Below are 16775 nucleotides of genomic sequence, written 5' to 3'. Positions count from 1 at the left end.
TGCCGGACATGCAGCAAGCTCTGTATTGATGTTTCAGGTCTCCAGCGCGTCTGGACAGATTGATTTTAGTGTTAAATTCTCAAGCTTTCTCTATTAAAGGGCTTGAATCCCTCTGCTACAAAGTGGGGTGGGGGGGGGGGTGGAGGAGGGGGCAGTTATCACACCTAACTGGTTCGTGATACCAACATTGCTGGCTCAATCGCTATCATGTCTGAAATTATTATGAAGGTCCCAGCTTCTCAACCTCGCCCCTCATCGGAGGTGTGTGACCCACCAGGCCTCTCTCTCTCTGACAAGAGAGCAGCTCTCTGGTCCTCCTGGTCTATATTAACTTCCCAACTTTAAAAGAGCACTCCAGTAAGAGAGCTCTTTACATGGTTCAGGTAATATCCTGGAGCTCCCTCCCTAACACCACTGTGGGATACGCAAGGACAGCAGCAGGAGAGTACAGCTCACCCCACCTTCCATGCAACTATTAGAGAGTGTTGTAATCACATGCAAGCCACATTTGAAAATAAGTTTTATTACAGGGTCACACTGGATGACACGGGGAGAATGTGCCAACTCCACACAGACAGTCACCCAAGGGTGGAATCGAACCCCGGGTGGGGTGAGACAACACTGAGCCCCCGTGACAATCCCACCATTGAAACTAAGACTGTTTCTTTATCTATGTTGAAATCAGCATAATGAAGAAGCAAAGGGTGGGTTGAAAATGACAATGACAGCCTTTTATAGGTTGGTGTTTATTAGAGTTTATATCGACAGTATGAATGTTTGAGCACTTATTCAAGAGGATGCAGGTAGCTGCCAGAGGAAGTGATGGGGGCTGGTAGAATTGTGACATTTAAAAGGCATCAGAATGCGTATGTGAACAGGAAGGTTTCAGAGGGATATCAGCCAAGTGATATCAAATTGAATGAAAAGAGATGAGACAATCTGGTTGGTATGGACGAGTTGGATAGGAGGGTCTGTTTCCAAACTGTGCATCTCTGTGACTCTGTGCCTCTGAATAGTCTATTGCAGAGAGTTTTAGACAGGGCTTGTTTTGTGTGTCTCTCTTATGCTTCCTGAGAACCTGCAAACCCTATGTCTCCAAATTTCCACGAGACTCCAAGATATAGAAAAAAAAGAGGGCCAGTACTGAGGGAATGCTGCACTGTCAGAAGGTCTGTTTGACAGAAGGCTACACTGTCAGAGAGTCAGCACTGCGGGTGTGCAGCACTGTCGGAGGATCAGTACTGTGGAAATGCTGCACTGTCAGAGGGTCATTACTGATGGAGTGCTGCACTGTCAGCGTATCAGTCTGGGGGATACCAGCACTGTTAGAGAGTCAGTACTGAGAGAGTGCCACACTATCAGATAGGCTGAATGGCATAATTTCTGCTCCCATGTCTTGTGGTCTAAGAGGAATATCTGAAATTGTTCACTACATTTCTGCCTCTGCTTCCTTCATACCCTGCTCAGCAATGATTCCCACGTCCAGATTCCAGATTCAAACAGACCGTCTTCATTTGGTTCTTGAACCTGAAGAGTTCCACCCTCTTTTCCCAGGGATTGAGTTTTCATTTCGCGTGACTGACCTGCCAGCTCAAAGGGAGATTTTCATGCTGCAGGGCTGAGGTTTCTTCGTCAGCTTCTGTGTGCTAATCCCAAGTGCTCCACACTCAGCACAGTCGTGTGTTCCTTACTTCTGAGCTTCCAAATGCCAATCCACATCCAGAATGACATCCTTCACGCCTCCAAATCATATTTCAGGCTAATTGTATGGGAGAGAGGAGTGCTAAGAGAGGAAATAAAAATCTGAAAGGACTTTACACTGACATTAAGGGTGAATTGATAATGAGAGAAAGAGTAGTTCGTGGAACACAGTGAGAATTTGTGCATGTACCCAGAGGCTATAGTGAATGGATGCATTTTGTCAATGCTCATTGGGACAGGGTTGATATGAAATCGTGGAGATGCTCTTTAAGACAATTAAATGAATTAGCATATATATATATATATATATATATATATATATAGAGAGAGAGAGAGAGAGAGAGAGAGATGGTTCTGAGTGGTCTGCCCTTCTTAAAACCCAATAAATCTCCACAGACGGTGGAAATGTATCTCAGTTTACTGAATGAGGTGATGGAGGAATTGCAGGTACACTTGCAAACATTTTCAAATCCCCTCTGGCCACAGGAGAGGTGCCGTCGGACTGACCATGTGGTACTGTTATTCAAGCAGAAACATGGGATATACCAGGCAGCTACAGGCCAGTCAGGCTAATATCGTGGGTGGGACGTCTGTTGGAAGCAATTTTGGGAGATAGAATTAATCAGCATTTACAGAGACTGGAGTTCATGAAGAACAGTCAGAATGGTTGTGTTAAAGGGGGGGTCAGGACTGACCAATGGGATTGCACTTTTTAAGGAGGTGACCAGGTGTGTAAATAAGGGCAATGCTTTCCTGTCGTCTGCTTGGAGGTCAGTAAGGCTTTTATCAGGATCCATACTGGAAACTGATAGTGAACATAAAAACTCAAGATCCAAGGAATTTGGCGCAGAATGCTGAGTGGCAGGAAGCAGGCAATGATGACCCAATTAGAAATCTCTGTCCGTTCATGTCTCACTGCTGGGGTCTTGCTGATGTGGTTGTTAGAAAAGATTTAGATTTGAATGGTGGAGGGTTAATCATTGGGTTCATGAATGATATGAAGTTTCATTGGGTGATAAATACTGAGGAGGATAGCCTTAGGTTACAGGAGGATGGAGATGGACTTGTCAGATGGACTGGTCAGTGACAACGGGTGAGGTGCCTGAAGACTGGCTGGTGATTAATGATGGGCCATTATTGAAGTAAGGCTGCAAGGAACAACCATTGAACTATGGAGCTGTGAGCCTGATGGCAGTGGTGGGTAAGCTGTTGGAGGGCATTCTGAGAGACAATTTACATGCATTTGGAAAAGCAAGAATTGATAATGCATGGTCAGTATGGCTTGTGGAAATGGTTTGTCTAACTTGATTGAGTTTTTGATGTGTTGACCGAGAAGATAGATGAGAAGGTTTCACATGGGAGACTGCTTAGTAAAAGGTTAGATGACATGATATCCAGGGAGAGAGGACAGCATGGTGCCTCACAGCACCAAGGATGCAACTTTGATTCCATCTCCCTGCCACTGTCTGTGTGGAGTTTACACATTCTCCCTGTATCTGTGGATTTCCTCTGGGTGCTCCAGTTTCCTCCCACAGTCCAAAGATGTGCAGGTTAGGTGGGTGGGCATGGGAAATGCAGAATTACAGAGATAGAATAGAGATTGTGCGTGTAGGTGGGATGCTTTTCAGACGGTTGGTGCGGACCTGATGGGCCGGATGGCTTGATTTTACACTGTAGGAATTCTACGATTAATCCAGGGACTCAATAATGTTCTGAGGACCAGGGCTCCAACCTTGGACTGCGGTGGACGTGGGTCCTTACAGTCTGAAGGGGTTTGTGGATGAACGCAGTGTGAGGGGTGGGCTGGGCTGTGTTCTGAGGTGTTGAGGGTATGAATGTTTTGCGGAGGTACTGTCTGAGGGACGGTGGGGTTAAACACAATAGAGTAGTGCTTTCTGAGGTATGAGGGAGCACTATCTGGTGGTACAAGGTGCAGAAGGTAGGAAGGTACAGAACGTTTCCCTGATCATTTCCTCAGGGTCCGCAAGGCACACTGGTGTTGTAATTTGGGGTGGAGGCCACGTCCATTTTAGAAGATTCAGATCTTTTTTAAACAATCAGTGACAAATAGTATCACCATGTGTCTTAAACATGGATTGGAGGAAAACTGTTGTCAATCTATGGTCACTTGTTGCTTGGAGACGCGTTAGAAAAGTAGGCACCCAAACAGAACAACGCTGTCTATGCAAGAAGAGGTGCACAGGAAGATCCAACAAGTCATTTGCAGTTGCTGCCTGTCTCCCTCGAGCAGTCATCATGCGAGATCAGGGTTCAGTCCTAGGAGAAATAATCTCTCCATTGAACTTTCCTCCATATTTGTACAGTAATTGTGGTTGTGTGCGTGTGAGAGAGAGAGACAGAGAGCAAGTGTGTCCGTGTGTGAGAGAGAGTGCATGTGTGTGTATTTCTGTGTGTCTGCATGTGTGTGTGAGAGAGTATGTGTTTGTATTTGTGTCTGAGTGTGTGCGTGTGTGTGAGAGAGAGGAATGTGTGTGTGAGAGAGAGAGAGTGTGTGTATGTGTTTGAGGGAGTGAGAGTGTGCGTATGTGTTTGAGGGAGTGAGTGTGTGTGTTTGAGAGAGTGAGTGTCTGAGAGAGAGAGAGAGAAAGAGAGAGAGAGAGAGTTTCTGTATGTGTAAACTAGCCAGCCTTATTGTGTGCCCAAATGCTGTTTCAGGTGAATTGGTCCTTGTGTCTCCAAAAACACAAAAGCTGTAAGAGTGACTTAACTGGGGGAAAGAGAGTGCTGTTCATTCCAGTGGGGATTCATCCAGTAAACCTTCCCCACACACTAACATCCCTCTGGCTGTACAGTGACTAGTCCTGCACACAGTGCTTCAACTGCAAAACAATGTAATGTCACCATAGTCTTACCAGAGCATGGGACAGCTCCTCATTAGAGAGCGGTGTCTGGTAGTGTTTTAATCAGAGGGTCACCATGCCCCAGTGAGGGGAGAGGTTGGGAAGGAGAGTCCTTCAGAGTAACTCTAGCAAGTGTGGTAAGCTAACTGCCCAGCCAACTGAGCTAACTGACCTCACTCCAGGGACGTGCCCTGTATAACCCAATCATAACCAGCCTGCACCTCAATAGGAGCCAGGAGAAAGGCCACTCGGCCCCCACCCTAACCCAGACGGGAGAGCACAGGAAGCTGATGAAAGAAACAAGCCCCGCTCACGCAGCCTTCTGAAATGGAGCTGAAGGACAGAGCAGACCTGGCCTGCTGTTTGTTTCCCGGGGACTGGCCTGCTCCACCTTACAGTGAGAACCGGGAGGAGATTTCACTTCTAACTGAGAGGCTGCAACTCCAATCCAAATCAGGCTGGTTCCCTCTGAGACTCACGGAAGAGTGCAGCACTCTACAGATCAGGCCCTTGTGTCGCATAACCTCCAGTGGGTGGGTCAAGAGCTGGGAGATAGCATTAAGAACATAAGACCATCTGAAATAGGAACAGGAGGAGACCATCCAGCCCCTCGAGCCTGCTCTGGTATTCAATAGGATCATGGATGATTCAACATTTGATTTGGGAGCTGAAACCAGGACAATACAGAGACAGAGAATCAAATTATTTTGCTATGAGTAATCATCAGACAGGAGCTGGAATCAGATAGAGTGAACACACAGACACACAGACACAGACACACAGACACACACACACACAGACACACAGACAGACACACACACACAGACACACCCACATAAACACAGACACACACACATACAGAGAGACACACACACACACACAGACACACACACATACACACATACACACACACAGGAATTGTGGGATTCAGGCTGTCTGTAGGAATTTTGCCACAAGGGGTGAGCTCGAGGGGCGTTGGAAATGCGATAGGTCAAAAGAGGTCAAGGTGAGGGTGATAGGTCAGACTGGTGTGGGGGCGGAGAGGTCAGGAAGAAGATTGCAGGTTAGGAAGGCGGTGCTGAGATCGATGGATTTGACTGAGACAAGGTGGGGGGAGGGGAAATGAGGAAACTGGTGAAATCCGAGTTCATCCCTTGTGGTTGGAGGGTTCCTAGGCGGAAGATGAGGCACTCTTCCTCCAACCGTCGTGTTGTTGTGGTCTGGCGATGGAGGAGTCCAAAGACATGCATATCTTTGGGGGAGTGGGAGGGGGAGTTGAAGTGTTGAGCCATAGGGTGGTTGGGTTGGTTGGTCCGGGTGTCCCAGAGGTGTTCTCTGAAACGCTCCGCAAGTAGCCGGCCTGTCTCCCCAGTATAGAGGAGGCCACATCGGGTGCAGAGGATGCAATAGATGATGTGTGCGGAGGTACCTGTGAATTTGTGGCGGATATGGGAAGTTTCCTTTTGGGCCTTGGAGGGAGGTGAGGGGGAGGTGTGGGCGCAAGCCTTGCACCTCCTGCGGTTGCAGGGGAAGGTGCCGGGAGTGGAGGTTGGGTTGGTGGGGGGTGTGGATCTGACGAGGGAGTCACGGAGGGAGTGATCTTTACGGAATGCTGATAGGGGAGGGGAGGGAAATATATCCTTGGTGGTGGGGTCCGTTTGGAGGTGGCGGAAATGACGGCGGATGATATGCTGTACATGGAGATTGGTGGGGTGGTAGGTGAGGACCAGTGGTGGCGGTTGGAGGGGCGGGGTTCAAGGGCAGAGGAGCGGGAAGTGGAAGAGATGCGGTGGAGGGCATCGTCGACCACGTCGGGGGGGAAATTGCGGTCTTTGAAGAAGGAGGCCATCTGAGTTGTACGTTTTTGGAACTGGTCCTCCTGGGAGCACAGCGGCAGAGATGAAGGAATTGGGAGAATGGGATGGCGTTTTTACAGGGGGAAGGGTGGGAGGAGGTGTAGTCCAGGGAGCTGTGGGAGTCGGTCGGTTTGTAGTAGATGTCCGTGTTGATTCGGTCGTCTGAGATAGAAATAGAAAGTTCGAGGAATGGGAGGGAGAAATCTGAGACTGTCCAGGTGAATTTGAGGTCGGGGTGGAAGGCGTTGGTGAAGTGGATGAACTGTTCAAACTCCTCGTGGGAGCACGAGGCGGCACCGATACAGTCATCGATGTAGCGGAGGAAAAGGTGGGGGTTGGGGCCAGTGTAGTTGCAGAAGATGGACTGTTCCACATATCCTACGAAGAGGTAGGCATAGCTGGGGCCCATGCGGGTGCCCATGGCTACTCCTTTCGTTTGGAGGAAGTGGGAGGATTGGAAAGAGAAGTTGTTCAGGGTGAGGACCAGTTCAGTCAGTCGAAGGAGGGTGTCAGTGGAAGGGTACTGGTTGGTACGGCGGGAAAGGAAGAAGCGGAGGGCTTTGAGTCCTTCGTGATGGGGGATGGAGGTGTACAGGGACTGGATGTCCATGGTGAAGATAAGGCGTTGGTGAAGATAAGCGAAAATCATGGAGGAGGTGGAGGGCATGGGTGGTGTCCCGAACGTAGGTGGGGAGTTCTTGGACTAAGGGGGACAGGACCGTGTCGAGGTATGCAGAGATGAGTTCGGTGGGGCAGGAGCAGGCTGAGACAATGGGTCGGCCGGGGCAGTCAGGTTTGTGGATCTTGGGAAGGAGGTAGAAGCGGGGGGTGCGGGGTTGTGGGACTATGAGGTTGGAGGTGGTGGATGGGAGATCCCCTGAGGTGATGAGGTTATGGACGGTCTGGGAGATGATGGTTTGGTGGTGGGGGCTGGGGTCATGGTCAAGGGGGCAGTAGAAGGAGGTATCTGCGAGCTGGCATTTGGCCTCAGCGGTGTAAAGGTCGGTGCGCCAAACTACTACCGCGCCTCCCTTGTCAGCTGGTTTGATAGTGAGGTTGGGGTTGCAATGGAGGGAGTGGAGGGCTGCACGTTCCGAGGGTGAGAGGTTGGAGTGGGTGAGAGGGGTGGGGGAGATCAGGTGGCGGTTAATATCGCAGTGGCAGTTGGCTATGAAGAGGTCGAGGGCAGGTAGAAGGCCAGCACGGGGTGTCCAGGTGGATGGGGTGTGTTGGAGGCGGAAGAAGGGGTCGTCAGAGGGTGGGCGGGAGTCTTGTGTGAAGAAGTAGGCACGGAGGCGAAGGCGGCGGAAGAATTGTTCGATGTCACGCCGCGTGTTGAACTCATTAATCCGAGAGCGTAGGGGAATGAAGGTGAGGTCTCTGCTGAGGAGAGGGGTAGGTCTGGAGGGATGGTGAAAACTCGGCAGGGCTTGGAGCTAGGACCTGGTGTGGGGCTGGAGCTGGATGTGGGGGCGGGGTTAGGTCTGGGGGCGGGGACCGAGATCGGCGTGGGGCCGGGGTTAGACGTGGTGACGGAGATCGGCGTGGGGGCGGGGTTAGACGTGGTGACGGACACACATCTAATCCCGCCCCCACGCCGATCTCCGTCCCCGCCCCCAGGCCTAGAAGAACGTCTCATCTTCCGCCTAGGAACCCTCCAACCACAAGGGATGAACTCGGATTTCACCAGTTTCCTCATTTCCCCTCCCCCCACCCTGTCTCAGTCAAATCCATCAAATTCAGCACCGCCTTCCTAACCTGCAATCTTCTTCCTGACCTCTCCGCCCCCACCCCAGTCTGACCTATCACCCTCACCTTGACCTCTTTCCACCTATCACATTTCCGACGCCCCTCCCCCAAGTCCCTCCTCCATACCTTTTATCTTAGCCTGCTGGACAAACTTTCCTCATTCCTGAAGAAGGGCTTATGCCCGAAACGTCGATTCTCCTGTTCCCTAGATGCTGCCTGACCTGCTGCGCTTTTCCAGCAACACATTTCCATCTCTGATCTCCAGCATCTGCAGACCTCACTTTCTCCCCAAAGTCACTGAGGCCAATCTCCTCCAGTCTGATATAAACCAGCTCCACAGTCACTGACGCCAATCTCCTTCTGTCTGACATAAACCAACACCACAGTCACTGACACCAATCTCCCCTTGTCTGATATAAACCAGCCCCACAGACACTGACACCAATCCCCTCCTGTCTGATATAATCCAGCCCCACAGACCCTAACACCAATCTCGCCCTGTCTGATATAAACCGGACCCACAGTCACTGACACCAATCTTTTCTGAAAAGGGCTTATGCCCGAAACATCGATTCTCCTGTTCCCTGGATGCTGCCTGACCTGCTACGCTTTTCCAGCAACACATTTTCAGCTCTGATCTCCAGCATCTGCAGACCTCACTTTCTCCTCTCCCAGGATTTACCCCAACTGTGGGGAGGGGATGATTGGAAGGAACATGGAGTACTTTTGTGAGTGAGTCTGAAATAGAGAAAAAGAGAAAGGGAGAGTGACAAAAAGAGAGAGACATGGAGAGAGTGAAGATGGAGTAAGTGTGGAGAGAGAGATGGGCAGTGAGAGTCAAGGAGACAGAGTGAGAGAGAGAAGGACAGAGTGAGAGAGAGGGAGAGAGAGAGAAGGACGTATATGGAGGGAGAAGTATATGTGTGTAATTGGCGATGGTTTCAGAGTGGGATCTTTCTGTGCATTCCAGCACTCAGTCAAAAGGTGAGTTAGTCTCTGCACTATGTCCTCCAGCCCAGGGGCTGTGAGTCTTCATGGGGAGGGGGAAAGTGGGGACAAGGACGGAGTGGGACAGCCAGAGAGAGGGGGACGGTTTGATGGGGTTTTGGGGTTTGTGGAGAAAGGAGCGGCTGTTGTCAGAGAGAGATGGGGGGTAGGATAGCATGTGATGCAAAGTTTCAGACAGGGCAGAAAAGATGTTTCCACATGAAGGATATTCAATGCGGCCATTCAGAGGCCAATCCTGAGGATCGTGAACAAGTCCAGGATCATTTAATGGGGGAGGGGGCATAATGGGCAGAAAAGATTCCATCTGTGATGCAAATCTTCTGTAATTCTGGGACTGGGACCTTGCTGTACATTAAAACAATCACAGGCCAGTCAGTTAACCCAGACTCATTTACCGGTGTGAGAAAGTGAGGACTGCAGTTGCTGGAGAGTCAGCGTCACAAAGTGTGGAGCTGGGGAAGCACAACAGGTCAGGAAGGAGAATCGATGGTTCAGGCCTGACCTGCTGGGTTTTTCCAGCTCCACACTTTTCCACTCATTTCCCTCTGCCCCAGGGAGTGGGGCTCACAGCAATGTTGGGGGCAGCAAAATATTTGAGTGGGGCACATTTGGTGAGGCAACTACTTGGGAGGGAAGATATTTGGGAATGGGGATAAATTTTGGAGGACAGTGAAAATGAGGGGCAAAATATTTTTGAGGGGGTTCAAAATTGGGTGAGCACTTTCAGGTCTGAAATAGGGAAGAAAGAGAAAGGGAGGGTAAGAAAAAGAGAGAGAGAGATCGAGAGAGTGGGGACAGAGATGAGAGTAAGATGGGCAGAGAGAGACAGGGAAAGGGAGAGTGAGAAAAAGGCAGTGAGTGAGAGAGAGAGATAGGCAGAGAGAGAAGGACAGAGAGAGGGAGAGAAGGACGGTCAAACTGAATCAAACAGGAGTCAAAGCATGGACAGACTGAAGCGGTGACACACATTATCCCGGTTGTTTCCAGCTCTATCTCTCTCTCAATGGTTTTGCACACTCCCTCTCTCCCATGTTTCTGGGGTTTGCTTCAAACTGTCTTTATCTCTCCCTCTCTGGTTCTGTCTTTGAGTCTGCGAAGCTGCTTTCTCTCTGTGTCTGTCTGTCTGTCCCTTGCCATGCTGGTCTCCTCAGATGGCCTCCAGAAGATTCAAGAAATCAGTTTGCAGGTGAACCCCGTTTGTGTTCATTTCTAGATGGTTTTCCGGAACTTTCTGTAGTTCTGGCCAATTAGGAGAATTGGCTAATAGTTTGAGATATTTCCAACCATTTGGATGGCTTGTTACTGTTAGTTTGTTTGTGTAGCAGGACCCGGTAGCTTCCTGTCTGGGCCCTCCTTTGTTTGGTGCAGATGTTGTTAGGGATATGTCTGTCCTGGAGAACTGTTTGCCTTTTACATTATGATGATGACATTACCACTTGGCTGCTGTGTTTGCGCTGTACCTGGTGGGCGGGTTTTGTGATTTGGGAGATTTACTTGGCCAATATACCTTGGCTGTCTATCTGTGTTTTAGCCAGGAGGTTGTGACATTTCCCCCAACCCATCCATTTAGATGGAAAGAAGGTTATACAATGAATTGCAAACCTGATTTTAAACGCTGGGTATGCTTGTTGTCAGAGTAGCCAGCTGTCTGAGCGAAAGCCATTATGTACATTGGTCAAACCTATCATCATATGGCTGATAAGTGATATGATAGAAATGAATCATAGAATCCCTACACAGCAGAAACAGGCCCATCAGCCCATCGAGTCCACAATTACCCTCTGAAGAGAATCCAAATCAGATTCCACCACCCCCATGATATCACTGAAACCCTGCATTTCCCATGACTATTCAACTTGCCTGAATATCCCTAGAAACTATGGGCAATTTTACATGGCCAATTTGTCTAACACGCGCATCTTTGGACTGTGGGAGGAAACCCATGCAGATGCGGGGAGAATGTGCAAACTCCACACTGACAGTCACTCGAGGGTGGAATCAAACCCAGGTCTCTGGCGCTGTGAGACAACAGTGCTAACCAGTGAGTGACTGTGGCTCTCCTAACTGCTTCTACAAAAAATAAAGCATTCCAATAATATGTACAGAATTGTTATGCATAGACAGTGATCAGAATAAATACAAGGGAATGAGAAGTGATGGCTCAAAATCCTGGAATTCTCTCCTGAGTAGAATTCCCTGAGAATTCTATCAGCCTTGTAGCCCCTGTGAGTGTGTCCAGGCATGATGCATAATGATGGTACCCATCTGTTGCAACCTGCAATCATAACCACCAATACCCCAAGATATATCAAGATGATTGCAGTTAGGGCCACAGCTTGATGGGAGAGGAGCCAAATTCATGGATGACAGGCTCTGGGCATGTGATAGTATGGCCTGTTCCTTCACATTTACTTAGGAGTGGTCCCTGTTCCCTCTATCTCCACAGTATGTGGGATGGATTCATGGTAACCCAAACAAATACCAGTTTTGTACAACTCCCATAATTTGGACTTCATCCTAACTTTGTCACTTGGTGTGAGAAACAAAGATCACTCACTTCAATAATTTCTGTCCGAGACAAGATCTGAAGCAATCAGTATGTTTATTAGACGCTTGCAAGCATGGTGCCTGGAATAGGGCACGCAGAGGCAAGTACATACCTTACATAGGATTCACTACTCCAAACCCGGTGCCCATTACTATTGTTTATCTCTTGTCTTATCCGGCCTTGTGCATAACAAAGTACAAGTTTTACTTGACCATTTCACCATATCCTGCTGTGGCCCATTGTTAGGTATACCCTCCTTCACTATTATCTACTTTCCTCACTTGTGACATTTCCTCCCTTTCCCCAACCATACTGATCCTTATGACCTTTTAATTGGGGTTTGTTTTTGTGTTTTTGCAAAAGTGGGAAACAGATGTTTATAACTACTGCTTGTACAAGCATATCTGGCTTAACCTACATCCTCACAGCACCTTATCTATTTGTCTACCATTGTTAGCAGGCACATTTCATTCGTGTATGCACATTTTAGTTAATACAAAAACAATTATATATTTCCTCCACATAGTTTTTATTCTTATTCCTCAGCTCTTGGTTGAAACAATTATACACTGGTGTGAGTGCATTTACCTTGCATAAATAATTATAATTGCAGAAATAACAGTACTTTACCTATATCCCACACCTCTCACCAAACCGAGTCTCCCAATGAGAGTGTCCTTACAGCTGTCATTAACCCAGCCCTTGGTGAGCTGCTGTCACTGACAGTGAGACATGTTGGTGTGGGTGTTCTCCTGGAACAAATATTTACGCTGTTTGTCACTAACCCGGGATGGGACTTTCCCTTGGCTGGCCTGCCTGAGCTCCTCCCTCAGCTGTACCACCATCACGTTACCGTAGATACTGCACAGGGTGTGGTTTTACTGCTCGCCGTCATCTCTTTTTGGGCCGTTGGTGATCTGGCTAATCGCGTTGGCATGACCCTCCCGTCTGGTCACTAAGTGATGGGTAGCCTGATTCTCCACTAGTTGTCCCATGGTCTCCTCTGGGTTTTCTGTGTTCAGTCTTTCTCAGGCTCATTAGAGAGTTGTTGGGTCAGGATACTGAGTTTATTCTCCAAATTAGCCACGTCAGCATACTGACCGGTAACACTCCTGCCCTTGGAGTGGACTTGTATACTGTGGCTAAATCATCAAGGAATTCCCTTTTCTTTCATCTGCAAATTGCTGTTGTGGGCTTTCCCTCATATTTCCCTGTCCCTCACCCCCTTATCCTGTGGGTCAGGTGGCAACATAATCATTTGAATGGGGAGGGACACTACTCTGGTTACTGTATCCCTGATGCATTCATTATGATTGGCATCAGTTTGTGATAAATGTTAGTGAACAAGGTATTGCCTGTGGGTTTAGTGACTAGTCCATTGCGAGAGCCTGGTGTGTGTGGGACAAGATGGGAGAGGAGCCTTCACTCCTGGTCTCAGTCTGTTTTTAATTTTGTTCCTGAGGAATTCTCCTTGGTTGGCTTCCTGGGATATCACTGTTTGAACTCTGACCCCTTGTCTGGACTGGTGCTCAATAGCTCACTACCAGACACCCATATTTGAGGAAACCACACTAATCGCCTGTGATCCCTGAGCCTCTGTACCACAATGTGGAAATCCCTAAAATCTATTTCCTATTCAGCAATTAATTAGCAGAGGGCCCAAGCCTCATTCCAGGGGGCGTCTGAGGGTTCGAATCCCAGGTGTCCCTCCTTCTTTCTGATACATGGGAGACAAAGGGTTGGGCCCAGTTTCACATCGCTAAGATAGGTGCAGGTCATAGCCCCAAAATTCCAGACAAATTGGACCCAGAGTTTCCAGATGAAGCTAACGGGGGCAGGGGAGGGTCATTCCACTGGTTGTTGTTCTGCATTTATGCAGCGCCTCTGCAGGGTCTGCCTTATCCTGCCCTCGAGCAGTGAGGACCGCTGCCTTCATCTCATCATGGATGCCCCTCCCTAGCTGTTGGCCCTCAGGGAGGGCTGAATGGCCTGCTGGACTAAGGCACATGGTGATTAATTTGGTTTGCTCCTCAGCGTCCACTCTGTGTACGACAGACTGTCGGTCAATCTCATCCAAACATGTATCTGGGTCAGAGATGGGATCTCTTTGGTGCTGCCCACCAGCTGGGTGCCTGGACTGGCTGTTGTGTACGGAGTGTGACCATCAGCTGTTTGACACTGGGTAACCACAGTATTCATGGATTCTGAGTTCGGCTGTGGGTCAGAGATGGGGGCAAAAGGTGCAGTTACCTGGAAGAATGGCAGTGGGAGTTCCCATCTGTGGGCGGGTGTGGATGCGTCAGTGTGGGGCCTGTAATTATCTCCCTGGGGAGGTAGAACCCCAAAGGCACACATTATCCCATTCTAGCAGGAGCCCTGGTTCCCTTGGCATTGTATTTGCTCCTGGCACCTCCTAAAAGGGCCTGATGTGTGTTGCTCCGTGTTGCAGGTGTACGGGGCCCATGCAGCTGTTTGGAGCTCATACACTGTCCTTCCAGATTATCAATGCAACCTGAGGCTGCCTCCCCATCCCCAGAGACCCCCCTTTCACTGGATTGGGCTCTTCCCAATTGTAACTGGAGTAGTCCCATGTGGGTGAGATTTTCCTGCAAGGTTCTGCCCTGCTCATTATGTTGGAGACCTAGCTCGGTCACAACCTGTCGTTTTCCCTGGGGTGACCGGATCCCAGCTGCCTTATCCCAGCCGGGGGTCCTCCAGGCTATCGGCAGTGGAGTGAGCTTTCCAGCTTCCTTCCCCAGCTCTCATGGGCTTCTAACCACAGTTCCTGTACCAGGAATCCTTCGCTGCACGGCCAGGCTGGCTTCCTGCCAAATTCTGCCGGACTGTTTCACATTTGCACCGGCTCGTGTTCGTGTTGCTTTGGCTGCTTCTGTATTGTGGGACACCTGGGTATACTCATAGAGTCATAGAGTTCTACAGCATGGATATTGGCTCTTTGGCCCAAACTGGCCCATCTACACTAACCCCGTTTCCCTGCATTTGACCCATATCCTTCCAATATGTTCCTCTACATGTATTTGTCCAAGTGCCTTTTAAATGTTATTAAATGTTTCCTCCTTGACTACTTCCACTGGTAGTTCATTCTGTATGTGTATCACCCTCTGGAGAAAAGGGTTGTCCCTCGGGTTCACTTTTAATCTTTCCCCTTTCACCTGAAAATGATGCCCTTTCGTCCTTGATGTCCCAAGCCTTGGATAAAGACTGAGTGCATTCCCATGCCTCCCAAGATCTTATACACCTCTATAAGGATACCCCTCAGTCTCCTGCACACTAAAGGCAATGTTTAGCTTGTCCAACCTCTCTCTATAACTGTCTAGTTGAGTTCTGGCAACATTCTTGTAAATTTCGTCTGCACTCTTTCCAGTTTAATAACATCCTTCCGATAGCAAGGTGGCCAAAACTGAATCCTGTACAACTGCAACAGAACTGCCCAACTTCGATATTCCATGCTCTGACTGATGAAGGGCCCAGTCTGCTAAAAGCCTTCTTCATTGCCCCGTCCCCCTGAGTTCAGACAGCCGTGCTCCTGGAATCCAAGGTCCCTCTGTTCCACTACACTCCTTCAGGCCCTACCATTCAGCATGAAACCCCTGTCTTGATGTAACTTTACAAAATGCTCGATCTCGCCCTTGTCTGTATTAACCTCCATTTGCCATTTCTCAGCGCAATTCCCCAGCTGATCAAGGCCCTGTTGCAATTGCTGAGAACCTTCCACACTTATTTTAGTGTAACCTGCAAACTTACTAATCATGCCTTAAACATCCTCATCCAAATCATTGATATCGATAACAAACTGCAATGGGACCTAACACTGACCAGCTCAGCGTCACAGTGGCTCAGTGGCTAGCGCTGCTACCTCACAGCACCGTGGATCTGGGTTCAATTCCAACCTCACAGGATACTCTGAGTGGGTTAGATCCTGTTAGGGTTTGATTTCCTACAGTATGGAAACAGGCCATTTGGCCCAACAAATCCACACCGACCTGCCGAAGAGTAACCCACCCAGAGCTATTCTCCCTGCCCAATATTTACCCAGGACGAATGCACCTACCACTATGGGCAATTTAGCCTGGCCAATTCACCTGACCTGTACTTTTTTGGACTGTGGGAGGACTACCGGAGCACCCGGAGGAAACGCACGCAGACACGGGGAGAATGTGCAAACTCCACACAGACAATCACCGAGGGCTGGGGTCGAACCCGGGTCCCTGGCACTGTGAGGCAGCAGTGCCATCCACTGAGCCACTATGCCACACCAACTGAGCTTGTACCATCTCCCAATGTCTGCGTGGGTTTCCTCTGGGTGCTTCGGTTTCCTTCCACAATCCAAAGATGTGCAGGTCAGGTAAATTAGCCATGCTCAATTGCCTATAGTGTTCATGGATGTGTAAGTAAGTTGCGTTAGTCAGGGGTAAATGTAGAGCAACAGGGTAGGGGAATGGGTTAGGGTGGAATAATCTTCAGAGGGCCAGGAGACGTGTTGGGCCGAAGGGCCTGTTTCCACAGAGGAGGGATTCTATGATTCTATGACCACTGAGGCACACCACTAGTCACAGGCCTTCAGTCTGACGGTTACCCTCTGCTTCCTACCATCAATCCAATTGTGTACCCAGTTTGCCAATGCCCCCTGGATTCCATGCGATCTAACCTTCTGGCGAGGGGGAGGGGGGGTTGGGGGGGAGTGGTGAGTGCAGAGTTGTCTAGGTATCACTAAGGAAGAGGGAGATTGCAGTGTTGGGTAGGGATCAGTCAGGGAGGAAGACATTACAGAGTTGTGTAGGGATCAGTCAGGGAGGGGGAGATTACAGTATTGGGTAGGGATTAGACAGGGAGGAGGAGCTTGCAGTGATGTGAAGGAATCAGTCAGGGAGGGGGAGATTACAGTGTTATGTAGGGATTAGTCAGGGAGGGGGAGGTTGCAGTGTTGTGTAGGGATCAGTCAAGGAGGGGGAGATTGCAGTGTTGTGTAGGGATTAATCAGGGAGGAGGAGGTTGCAGCGTTGAGGAGGGATCAGTCAGGGAGGGGGAGAT

This window comes from Chiloscyllium plagiosum, unplaced genomic scaffold, assembly GCF_037043375.1.
Source record: "Chiloscyllium plagiosum isolate Xiang-an unplaced genomic scaffold, Cpla_swu_hap1 HiC_scaffold_42, whole genome shotgun sequence".
Lineage (NCBI taxonomy): Eukaryota > Metazoa > Chordata > Chondrichthyes > Orectolobiformes > Hemiscylliidae > Chiloscyllium > Chiloscyllium plagiosum.
This window is presented reverse-complemented; position numbering follows the sequence as displayed.